The sequence below is a fragment of the Grampus griseus genome, assembly GCF_964374135.1.
Source record: "Grampus griseus genome assembly, chromosome: 11".
Taxonomy (NCBI): Eukaryota; Metazoa; Chordata; class Mammalia; order Artiodactyla; family Delphinidae; genus Grampus; species Grampus griseus.
In genome coordinates this window covers 9,932,808-9,943,254 of record NC_139005.1, presented here as the reverse complement: position 1 = coordinate 9,943,254, position 10,447 = coordinate 9,932,808, and positions in this window count along the sequence as shown.

Here is a 10,447-nt window from a genome sequence, read left to right as displayed (position 1 = left end):
ACATACGAGACACAGATAAATCATTTATTGCAGTGCACGGAATTTCAGGATAATGATATCAATTTTGTCCTCTCCTTCCTCCTTCTGACGGATAAAGCTTGTTCGACTTTCAAAGGTTTAGACTGAGGCTCACCCCCTGCATGAATTTCCTCTGACTACTCGCTGATCTGCCCTTCTGCTAAAGTACTTCACCTGCCAGGAAGATGCGATTTCAGTACTTACATCTTTGATGTTTTTACTCAAATGTCATCTTCTCAGTAAGAAATTTTCTGGTCACTATTCTAAAATTTCAATTTCTCTTCAGCACTTCCTATCTTTCGTCACTGCTTTATTTTTCTCCTAAGCACTTACACTATCCAGCATGTTATATATCCTTACTTATTTCTCTTAGTTATTTCCTGCCTCCTTATTAGAGCATAAGTCTCCTGATGGCAGGCACTTATTATGATTTTTTTTCACAGCTACATTCTCCAGGGAATGCCACGGTTGAATGCTTCGCATGTTTTGTTTCCAGTTGACTTCAGCTGAGTTAGTTCTTTCTTTTCTTTTTTAAGATTTTTTCGATGTGGACCATTTTTAAACTCTTTATTGAATTTGTTACATATTGCTTCTGTTTTATGTTTTTGTTTTTTGGCCTGAGGCATGTGTGATCTCAGCTCCCCGACCAGGGATCGAACCCTCACCTCCTGCATTGGAAGGCAAAGTCTTAACCACTGGACCGCCAGGGAAGTCCCAGTTCTTTCTCTTTAAATAACTATAAAGTCCCCAAAGAGAGCAAATAGGTCTTATTAATCTTCTAAATGCCCACAACACTGTGGGAGATGCCGGGCACACAGAAGTTATTTTAAAACCCACTTGCCTGATAATTGAGTAGCAAATTAAGTAAAAGTGGGGGCATAAGACGAGCATCTTTTCATCATTGTGAATCTACCTCTGTTGGGAAGAGTTTAATCCCCACGGCAGTGGGTAGAGGTGGGGTGTTTTATGGTAAAAAATGATTTCTCCTTTATTCCCCAAGATTAACTGCTAGCAACCCTTTGTTCCTTCTCAAACTAGTTTTCTCTCCTCCCATCCTTGGAAGACCATTGGGTCCCTTCTGTACCTGTCACTCTGACAGCTCCCTAATGTCAAGAGTAGAATTCAGCAAATTGTACAAATTATTCTACCTGACAGGTCCGGGTAGGGTGCATTTTCCCCAGATAATAGCAGGAGGGACTGGCTCAGAGGGCAGAGAGGTTTTGCCCCAGCCTGGCCTTCACAAGCCAGGAGGTCTGCATGTGCACAGGCTGTGCCAGGGAGGGTGTGGATGTCCACGGCCATCTAGCCCGCTATGTGTCTGTGTGCGCACATGCGTGGCAAGCCAGCTCTGCCTGAGTCACTGCCCTCCCGAGATAGGCTGACCCGTGGGAGAGCACCAGGGTGTTGAAATCCTGTGGGAGGGACCAGCCTTGACCCTATGAGAATTCCCAAGGTGCCGAGTCAGAAGACTAGCTCCATCCGCCACCACCCAAATCAGGTCACCGGTGGCTGTGTGCAGACAATGAAATCATCTCTTCTTCTGGTTTGGGTAGTTACTATTTTAAGCATGTTGAATGGCCAGGATGAACCTGAGGGGAAGGTAGCTGCAAAGACCAAGCCCAAGCATAAGTTTCCTATTCACCAGAGGAGAGGTGTGTTTGGGTGTGTACGGAGGGCTGTTATTCCCTCATAGTTTTAAAGTTTTGCAATGCTTTAAAGGAAGAGAAAGAAGAAATCTTCAGCTCTGTCCAGGCTCAGCCCTCATAGCAATTATTTCTTCTGTTGCCGAGGGTAGGGAGGTTGATGAACAAGAGGGAGAAAAAGAAGGAGGGAGAGCAGAATGGGAAAAAAGTAAGCTTTAGTGGAACAGGATGTACTTAAAATTCTCCCTGTCTGTTATCCATCCGAAAACTGGCCTCTTCATGGGTGTGGGAGGCCCCTGCGACTTCATACATGTTTATAATGTTGGGCAGGTTTGTGGAACACCAGTCTAACATTGTATTTTGAATGAAGCTAGATGAAATGTATTCCTAGTCCGTGAGAAAGATCTTAATTTTTTTTTCTTTTTTGATATAATATGGTGTGGAGAGGTGATGCTGGCTTAAGTGTCACAGAGAATCACAGGGCGTGAAGCTGATGTCAGTCTGAATAGGAACCGGGTGACCCCAACCAGACTGGGGCTCCCTGGAAAAGATTCAGTCATTCACTCTAGCCTGAGGTCCTCAGATCTTGGAGCCCCCAGGAGCAGGGTGTGGCTCCAGGATCCTCCCCTGCCCCCGCCCGGTCCTCTGCCTACTACATTTCCCAATGGCTTTTTGATGACCTGAATCCCTCCATCCAGATTAGCCCAGTGCAAAATATCTGTCCGTCCACCAAAGGTTTCCAAGGGTCAGAGCTTTCTAGAATCAGAATGCAGAATTCATGAGTCCAAACCTAGTATTCTGTTTCCTCTAATCTCCCAATCATTTTGAAGAAGTTTCTGTGTCTGAACCTTAAAATTATTTGCTATTTTCTAAATAAAATAAGGGCCTAGTTGAACTTCACTAGCCCACTTGAATTCTGTAGGTACAACTTCTTTACAGACCTGACTGGGCTTTGGTTTCCTCGTTTGTAAAATAAGAATATTGAACTAAGGGTGTTCTTCCAACACAAAAATTCAAAACATTCAAAAAACGATTCAACCAAAACACACGCAATATCATTCCTTCAATCCCATAGCCTTTTTTTCTTTTTCTGAGGCCTGCTCACTGTCTGTTCCTCTGCCTTACTTCTTGTTTTGAGATCTTTTTCTCCATTCCAAAGGTATCAACACTGTTTCGTCTTTTAAGCTTCTCATTGCTAGACTATTAGAGCTATCTTCTTAGGGATCTCCTTGGTTTCGATTTTTTTTATGTTAAGTGATACCACATGTTGCTGGTGAGAAAAACTAGCTTCAAAAAACATTTCATACCTGACTCGGGACCTGTGTATGGTTCCTAACTCTTCCAGGCCCACCCCCTCCTTCAACCCCATCATCACCTGTTTCAGCACAATATGGCCCTATAGGTCCAGTCTGCTTTTTTCTTATCCAGCCCTTCATCCTTCTCAGAGATTCCCACCCCCTTGCCTTAACGGTAACATTTCCATATGGCTTCCACTTCTCTCAAAACCATCCTTTGTCCGTCCTTCCTCCAAACCTTGGCCTGGCTACACTGCCAGGAGGCCAACACCCATTCATTCCCTTTAGTGCTCCTTTCATACCCTTTTCTTTGCCATTTTGATAACATACTCCGTGTCATTCTGTACCGGCTTCATGTTTATTTACTGACCTTCTCTCTAAAGAAAAGTACAAGACCACGCCTGCCATTTCTTCTGTACGAGTTAAATGTTGAAATGTCACAGACCCTACTTCCTCTCTGGTGTGCAATGCAGTATGTGGCATATAGGTGCTCAATATTGTTGTTGGATGACTGTTAATAATGAAAGAACCTAGCTGATCTTGAACTTGCAACTAATTCAACAGCAATCGGACTCGCTGCATCCCACTAACTACACGTGCCCCGTTGCAGTGACGGTACTTATCCAGGGTTAGGAGTGTGGACGAGGCTCACGGGCAGAGCCCAGGGCTTGGCTGCAAAGGCCAGGATGAAGAAGGTTGAGCTCTCGGCACGTTCTGCCGATGGCTTTTTCTTCAACTGTGACCTCTCTTGGTTTTTCTTCTTATCTCTGCAAATTAGAGTAAGATGACAAGGCCAAGAAATGCTATGATGAAAGACTCTCCACAGAGGTATCATTTTGTTTTTAAGTACGATACTCTCTGTAGAGTCAACCAGTAAAGCAGTTTATATGTGATGATAAGGATTCCAAGATGTTTGCTCCTGTTTCCTGAGCAAACTTCACTTATAAACTGAAGAACAAGAGACTTTGGTCTCTCTCTCCTAATACCACCCCCATTACTGGCAAAAATGCCCAAAATGGGGATCCTGGAAGCTTATGGCCTTCTCTCCTTTATTTGCAGCTAATAAAGGATGAAAAGGCACTTTCCGAAAAGCTGGTTTTGAAGGCTGAGAAATTCAACCCTTTCCTCTGCAGTCTCTTTGGATTCAACAGTCTCCTTGATGCCATAAAAAAAGCTTCCCGCGCATCCTCCGGAAATACCACTTTTCGCGATAAGACTGCAGAGTTAGACTGTGACTTTCAGCTTTGGGGCTTCCATCGGAGGACTGTGTGACCCCCTCAGGACTGACTGCAGAGCTCCAGGAGCAAGCAAACTGTCACCATTGGAAAAAATGGCACTGTCAGGTCACAGTATTGTTTGCACTGCCTCGAGTGCTCTGTGAAAACAGGCAGAAGAAGGGTGTAAATCCACGCTTCTCTAGACTTACACAGGCTTGTCCTCCGAGGCCGAGAGAGGTCGTTGTCAAACGTGCCAGCGGGTATGCACAAGAAAATAACCTTGAGGGGAAGCGGCTTGTATTTTCTTCTAATAGAAAAAGCGCCATCTTGCTACAAGTTCTGGGAAGAGTATCTGCACTTTCGATTGTTTGACAAAATGAGCTTCCGGCCCTGGATCCTGGGCATATCACTTTGAAACCTCCAGCTCTTTTTTCCATCACTTAGGACCTGCCAGCTCAAGATTCTGCACCTCCAAGAGCAGGGTCATGAACCTGGAAGGAATCTCCTCCATCAGGTTCAGCTACAGACTTAAATCCATCCACCGAATGAAAGGGCAGTGACGGGTTCACACACTTACAGCCAAAGTCATTCTGGTGGAACAACTAATTTGTAACCTGAAGTCTTTTTTCCAGCGTAGAGGAGGTAAGTTCCAACTTTTCAGTCTATATCACTCTTCTCCTTCCTTTCACTTTATTGCTATGAGACCTATAGGCATTATTATTTTTATTAATAAAATGAATTTGAGAATTTCTTGAAATCACAGAAGGCCTCATGGGGTAACCTGGAACAGAACTTCTAGAGGTTCTGGAGTCAGATGGACAAGGTTTTATCTGATTTCCAGCTTCAGGGTCTTGGGCAAGGCATTCAGCCTCTCTGAGCCTCAGTTTCCTCATGTGTAAAATGGGGATAACACCACCTAGCTGGTTGGGTTGTTAGTAACAGTAAATGTGATAAATAGAAGTCAATTGCTTGGCACATAGGCACACAATAAATGATAGATTTAATCCAATGTAATAGGGAAGAACAACTCTGGCTCCAAATAGGATCTGTTTCTTTTACTCTAACCTTCGTATCCCATGGCTTTTGCTTAGAGTTAAGAATGTTGCCTTAGCCTGAAATGTACAGGATAGCCCATTCTCAAGGCTCTGACCTTTAAGGGGCTAACACTTTTCCATAGAGATTCAAAGTTGCAGAACAGAGAATAACATTTGTTTTGTTGGAGGTTTACAGGAACATCATGACCTGACCTACATGGACAGCTGTAAGAACAAAGGATTCTGACACCAAGAAGTTTGTAACAACCAAGCACGCCCCTCCCTCACCTGGTCTTTAATAACGCTTTGCTGAAACCCTTCAGGGAGTTCAGGGTTTTGGGGGGCATGAGCCACTGGTCTTCTTGCATGGTCCTGCAGTAAACCTTTCTCTGCTCCAAACTCAGACGTTTCCGTTTGTTAGGCCTCACTGCATCAGGCACATGAACTTGCGTTGGGTAACACCCGTGCATCAATATTAGAGGAATAGATGCCATAGCATGGGAGGGAGAAAACTCATAGATGGAAAACAGTTTATTCCTGAGGCATTTTCTCTAGCTTAGGTCACCAAAGGATTAGAATTAACACGTGCATGAGGGTAGAATTAAGCATAACAGACAGATGAAAAGAAAGGCAGAAATCAAGTCAACAGAAAGGTACATTCCCAATGAAATTACACAGGTGGAATCCAAGGACAAGGGCTGGGCTTTTGAGCCTTTGTCACTGCTGAGGAGTCCTAGGCTGGGATCCTCTCTCCAGCAGGGACGGGAGTTCTGATAGAAGAAAGGGCATTTCCCTTCTTTCTGGACAGAGCTGCTAAAACCAGAGAGGCGAGTGAACTAAAATGCCATCGCTCCTGAGCAGGTGTATGACTCTTGGAAAAGCCTAGAAATAGAAGGTGGAGAATCTTTATAATCCAGAAGCTTGTGCAGAATGCAATGATTAAAGGCCTAGCATTTGGGGGCAAGGTAGGCTACTGGTAACACCAGGCTCTCTGGAATCTTTTAAAAATAACAGTGAATACAACCAATTACAAGAACAAAATAACCTTTGCCACCAAAAATGCCAAATAAAAACCTATCCAATTCTGAAGCATGAAATACACCAAGTTTGTAGCTAAAAGCCACAATGAAGTATAGACATTTTCTGAACCACATACTGAACTTAGACTAACTTACTCATTTTCCTAAGCCTGAAGCCAATTCTAAGTGGGTTTAAGTATAAAAAATTTAAAGATCTACATTCCAGTGAGCCAGGACAGAGTCAATTTTATAAAACTGAATCAGATACTAATTGGAATATCAAAATATGCTTAGACTCAAACGTAAAACAAACAATAGCTTGAGACTTCAACTCCAATTAGATTAAAACAAAGGAAATAAAGAATTCACAATTAGCCAGTAGTGATGATGATGGTGATCATGATAATGATATTGTTACCAAACCAAACTTGGGTCCACCTGCACATGCACAGTAAAGCCAATCTACTGACCCTGGTTGTGGTGAAAGAAAGTGTATTGTTTATTGCAGGCACCAAGCAAGGAGTCCAGACAGCTGGTGCTTAAAAGAGCCAAACTCCCCAAAGGCTCTCAGAGAAAGGTTTATAAAGGCAGGGTGAGGGAGGGGGTTTGTGCAGTGTGTGATCAGTCTGTGGACATTCTTCTGATTGGTTGGTGGTGGCATAAATGGGGCTCAGAATCATCAATCTTCTGGTTCCAACCCATCTGGGGTCTACATGCAGCATACAGTTAACTTCTTCCACCTGGTAGGGGTTTCAGTATCTGCAAAATAGCTCAAAGGACATGGCTCAGAATGTTATCTATACTCCTTGAGGAAGAACTAAAGGTTCTCGATGTTGTTTAATGGCTAAACTATTATTATTTTGTCTTGCTTGACTGTTTTCTTTTCTTTCTGCATTTTCTCACTCCTCTGATTAAATTTATTCTTTGACTAAAGTTTTTCTACAGACAAAAGGCAGGCAGATGGCAGTCATTGGTGGGAGCCTATTCTCAGATATAGTACTATACTTCCTGGTACTTGATTCCCAGAGTAATGACATATCTCTGTACCCAGGGTGCACTGATCCTGACTTCACTCTTCAATGATCTCAGTACCTTCTAATTGCATAATCTACCCCCTGACTGGTGTGGGCTTTGAAAAATGTGTTAGACTTCAGATCACAGGGGAAGATTAGGTCCCTCATGGGGAAATAGACGATGGCTAATTAACTTTTTCTTTTTATCTCTTTGAGTATTTATTTTATTATTTTTTAACATAATTTTTATTTTATATTGGAGTATGGTTGATTTACAATGTTGTGTTAGTTTCAGGTGTACAGCAAAGGGATTCAGTTATACATATACATGTATCCATTCTTCTTCAGATTCTTTTCCCATATAGGTCATTATAGTAATATTGAGTAGAGTTCCCTGTGCTATACAGTAGGTCCTTGTTGATTATCTAAATATTTTACATATAGTAGTGTGTATATGTTAATTCACGTTTTCAACTGAGTATTGTGTTATTAGCATACTGGCCAGAGACTGTGATTCTGTGTGTGTGTGTGTGATCAGTATGTAGGCATTGTTACATGTGCACATGGGGTTTTTTTGTTTTGTTTTGTTTTTTAACATCTTTATTGGAGTATAATTGCTTTACAATGGTGTGTTAGTTTCTGCTTTATAACAAAGTGAATCAGTTATACATATACATATGTTCCCATATCTCTTCCCTCTTGCGACACATGTTTTAATAATATAAATTAACAGGGAATTCTCTGGTGGTGCAGGGGTTAGGACTCTGTGCTTTCACTGTGAAGGGCCCAAGCTACACAGACAGGCCAAATCATCATCATAATAAACAACTTAAATGTACTCATTTTGTTGGAATGTGTTCTTCAGATTCTGTGAACACTTAGAGAGAAATAAAAATATGGACTTCACCAGTGGGGCCAGAGCAGAGTGAGTTATTTGTTTTGCTAAAAATTACTGGACAGGTAAAAGGGAATGCAAATCACATGTCCAGAGTGACACAGACACAGGGGCTCGGGGACGGTCTTTACATGGAAGGAAAGGAAGGCTTGGGAAAGTGGGGAAGTGGAGAGACACGTACACCAGGAGCAGGGATTTGGCAGGTCTTCCCAGAGACAGGGAAGATGTTGGCTGAGGCCAATAAAGGTATTTTATTCCCTGCAGCCAGGAGTTGGACAATAGCTCTGACTTTCAGAGATGTGACAAACCACGATGACTTGGCCACAAGGCCTCCGTTTTCCATGCAGATTTACTCACCTGAGAAACACGGGACTTCCCAGCCCTGGTGAAAGAACAAACCAGGTGAGGCCCGAGAGAATGAGCTGCTGATTCAGAAGCTGAAGGAAGGAAGGACTGGGCAGTTTCCGGCTCCTTCTTCCGCATTCCAGCCTCGGTTCCCTGCTGCCCTGAGTAAGACTCCAAGCGCCGGGGCTGCCCTGCAGGCGCGCCTGGGAAACTCCTTGATGGGGCTGGATCAGATCTGTTCAGAGGCCTGCAGGCACAACCCCTTCTCAGTTTTCTCTTCAGCAGCACAGTCTGAGGTGTGGCTTCCCCGTGGACCACAGATTTTAAACGTCAGCCCACCTGGGAATGAGCGCTTCAAGTTCATCTGGCCCCTGCACTGAAGAATTGAACTTGGGTTCTGTTCCTCCCGTCTCATTCCTCTTCCGCTTGTCCTCCTTGCCCCCGTGGCTGCGAGCGGTTTTTCCATTTCATCTTGCAGACGTGTGAGGCCTCTCACTCCCCCGCCCCACTCTCCCACACATCTGGAAGAGCCATGTTCACATCTGGAGGCCATCCTCATCTGGGAGATTTCTTTCGACATTCTTTTCTTTGAAACTCAATCCATGTAACCTCTTGTTCAAAGGGCCTCTGAACTACTGGAATCATTTGCAGAGTCTCAGGAAGAAGTCTTCAGGTTCAGCCCTACGTGGTGGAATTTATGAGTCAAACCAAACCCAACATGGTGCTTCTGACTGCTTTTTTTCCTCAATAATTACTTTTCTGAGCTTTGTGTTGAAAAGGGCTGGAAATCTAGTCTAGGTCACATGCAGAAGGAAGGTGGGAATCACAAGGGTAAGTCCAGTTCGTAGCTCTGTGACCTTGAACAAGATAGTCATTTCCTCATAGATAAAATTGGGGGTCCTTGTTTCCCATGGGATTAATAACCCCGCTTTGTTAACTCCCAGGATTCTGTGAGGACGAGTCGGGATCATGAATCTGAGAGTGCGTCGCCATGGGAACCTGGGTAAGGTCACGGGCGGATGGAGAAAGGGAGGGCTCCCATCAGGAGAGATGGTTTGTGCATTTGCACACCCCCTTCTCCGTAACTCCATGGAATACCCCAAGGCTATGGCTCTGTGATGCTCTGCTGAGCAGGAAAAGGTAGAATTCTCTGGAACTCGAGTCCCGCTGTAAGCCATGTACCCTCATTCTAACCAAATTGACAGTAGAGTATCTGATCAGAGTCTCAAACTTAATGTGTATTCAAATAACCCAGCCATTTGGACAAAATGCAGATTCTGGTTCCCACGTCTGGGGTTCGGTTGAGGTTTGCATTCCTAACACGCTCCCAGGTGCTGCCTATGCTGCCAGTCTCCAGATCGTATTCTGAGTGACGTGGTACTGCGGAGGTGGATCCCTAACCCTCAGATTCAACCTCTGCTCACAAATGAATCTGTCACTTTTGCAGTGGCAGGCAGAGTCAGTGGCAGGTGAGGTCTGAAGGGAAATGAACTCCACATTCCTGAAATGCACAAAGACCTGTTCGGCTCGACTTGGATCCGCTCCGGCACGGAAGGGAGGAGCCATGTGGCCTCTTGAATGTGAAGGGAAAACCAACTACTCTACCCCACTCCCTGCCTTCGAATACTTCCCCCCTGAGTCAGGTTCACGTCCAGTGGAGAGAATGCCACAGCTACGGACGGCTGCCTTTGACCTTCAGCAAGTTGCCCAGCTCCCAGCCAGGCTGCCACAAGGAGAAACACCAGAGCTCCTTCAGCTGGGCACTTCCAGCCAGACTCTATTGCCCCTGAGCTACGTTGCCTGGCAACGAGAGGGCAGGAGAAAAGCAGGGATGTAGGTTGATAAGAGGGCAGGGAGGGAATCACGGTACCTGGAGAGACAGGGCTGAAGCCATCTGAGGGCTTCTAGTCACACAGACACCCACACCCAGCACGTGGAATGTTAATTAGCCTCAGAGGGAGGGCACCC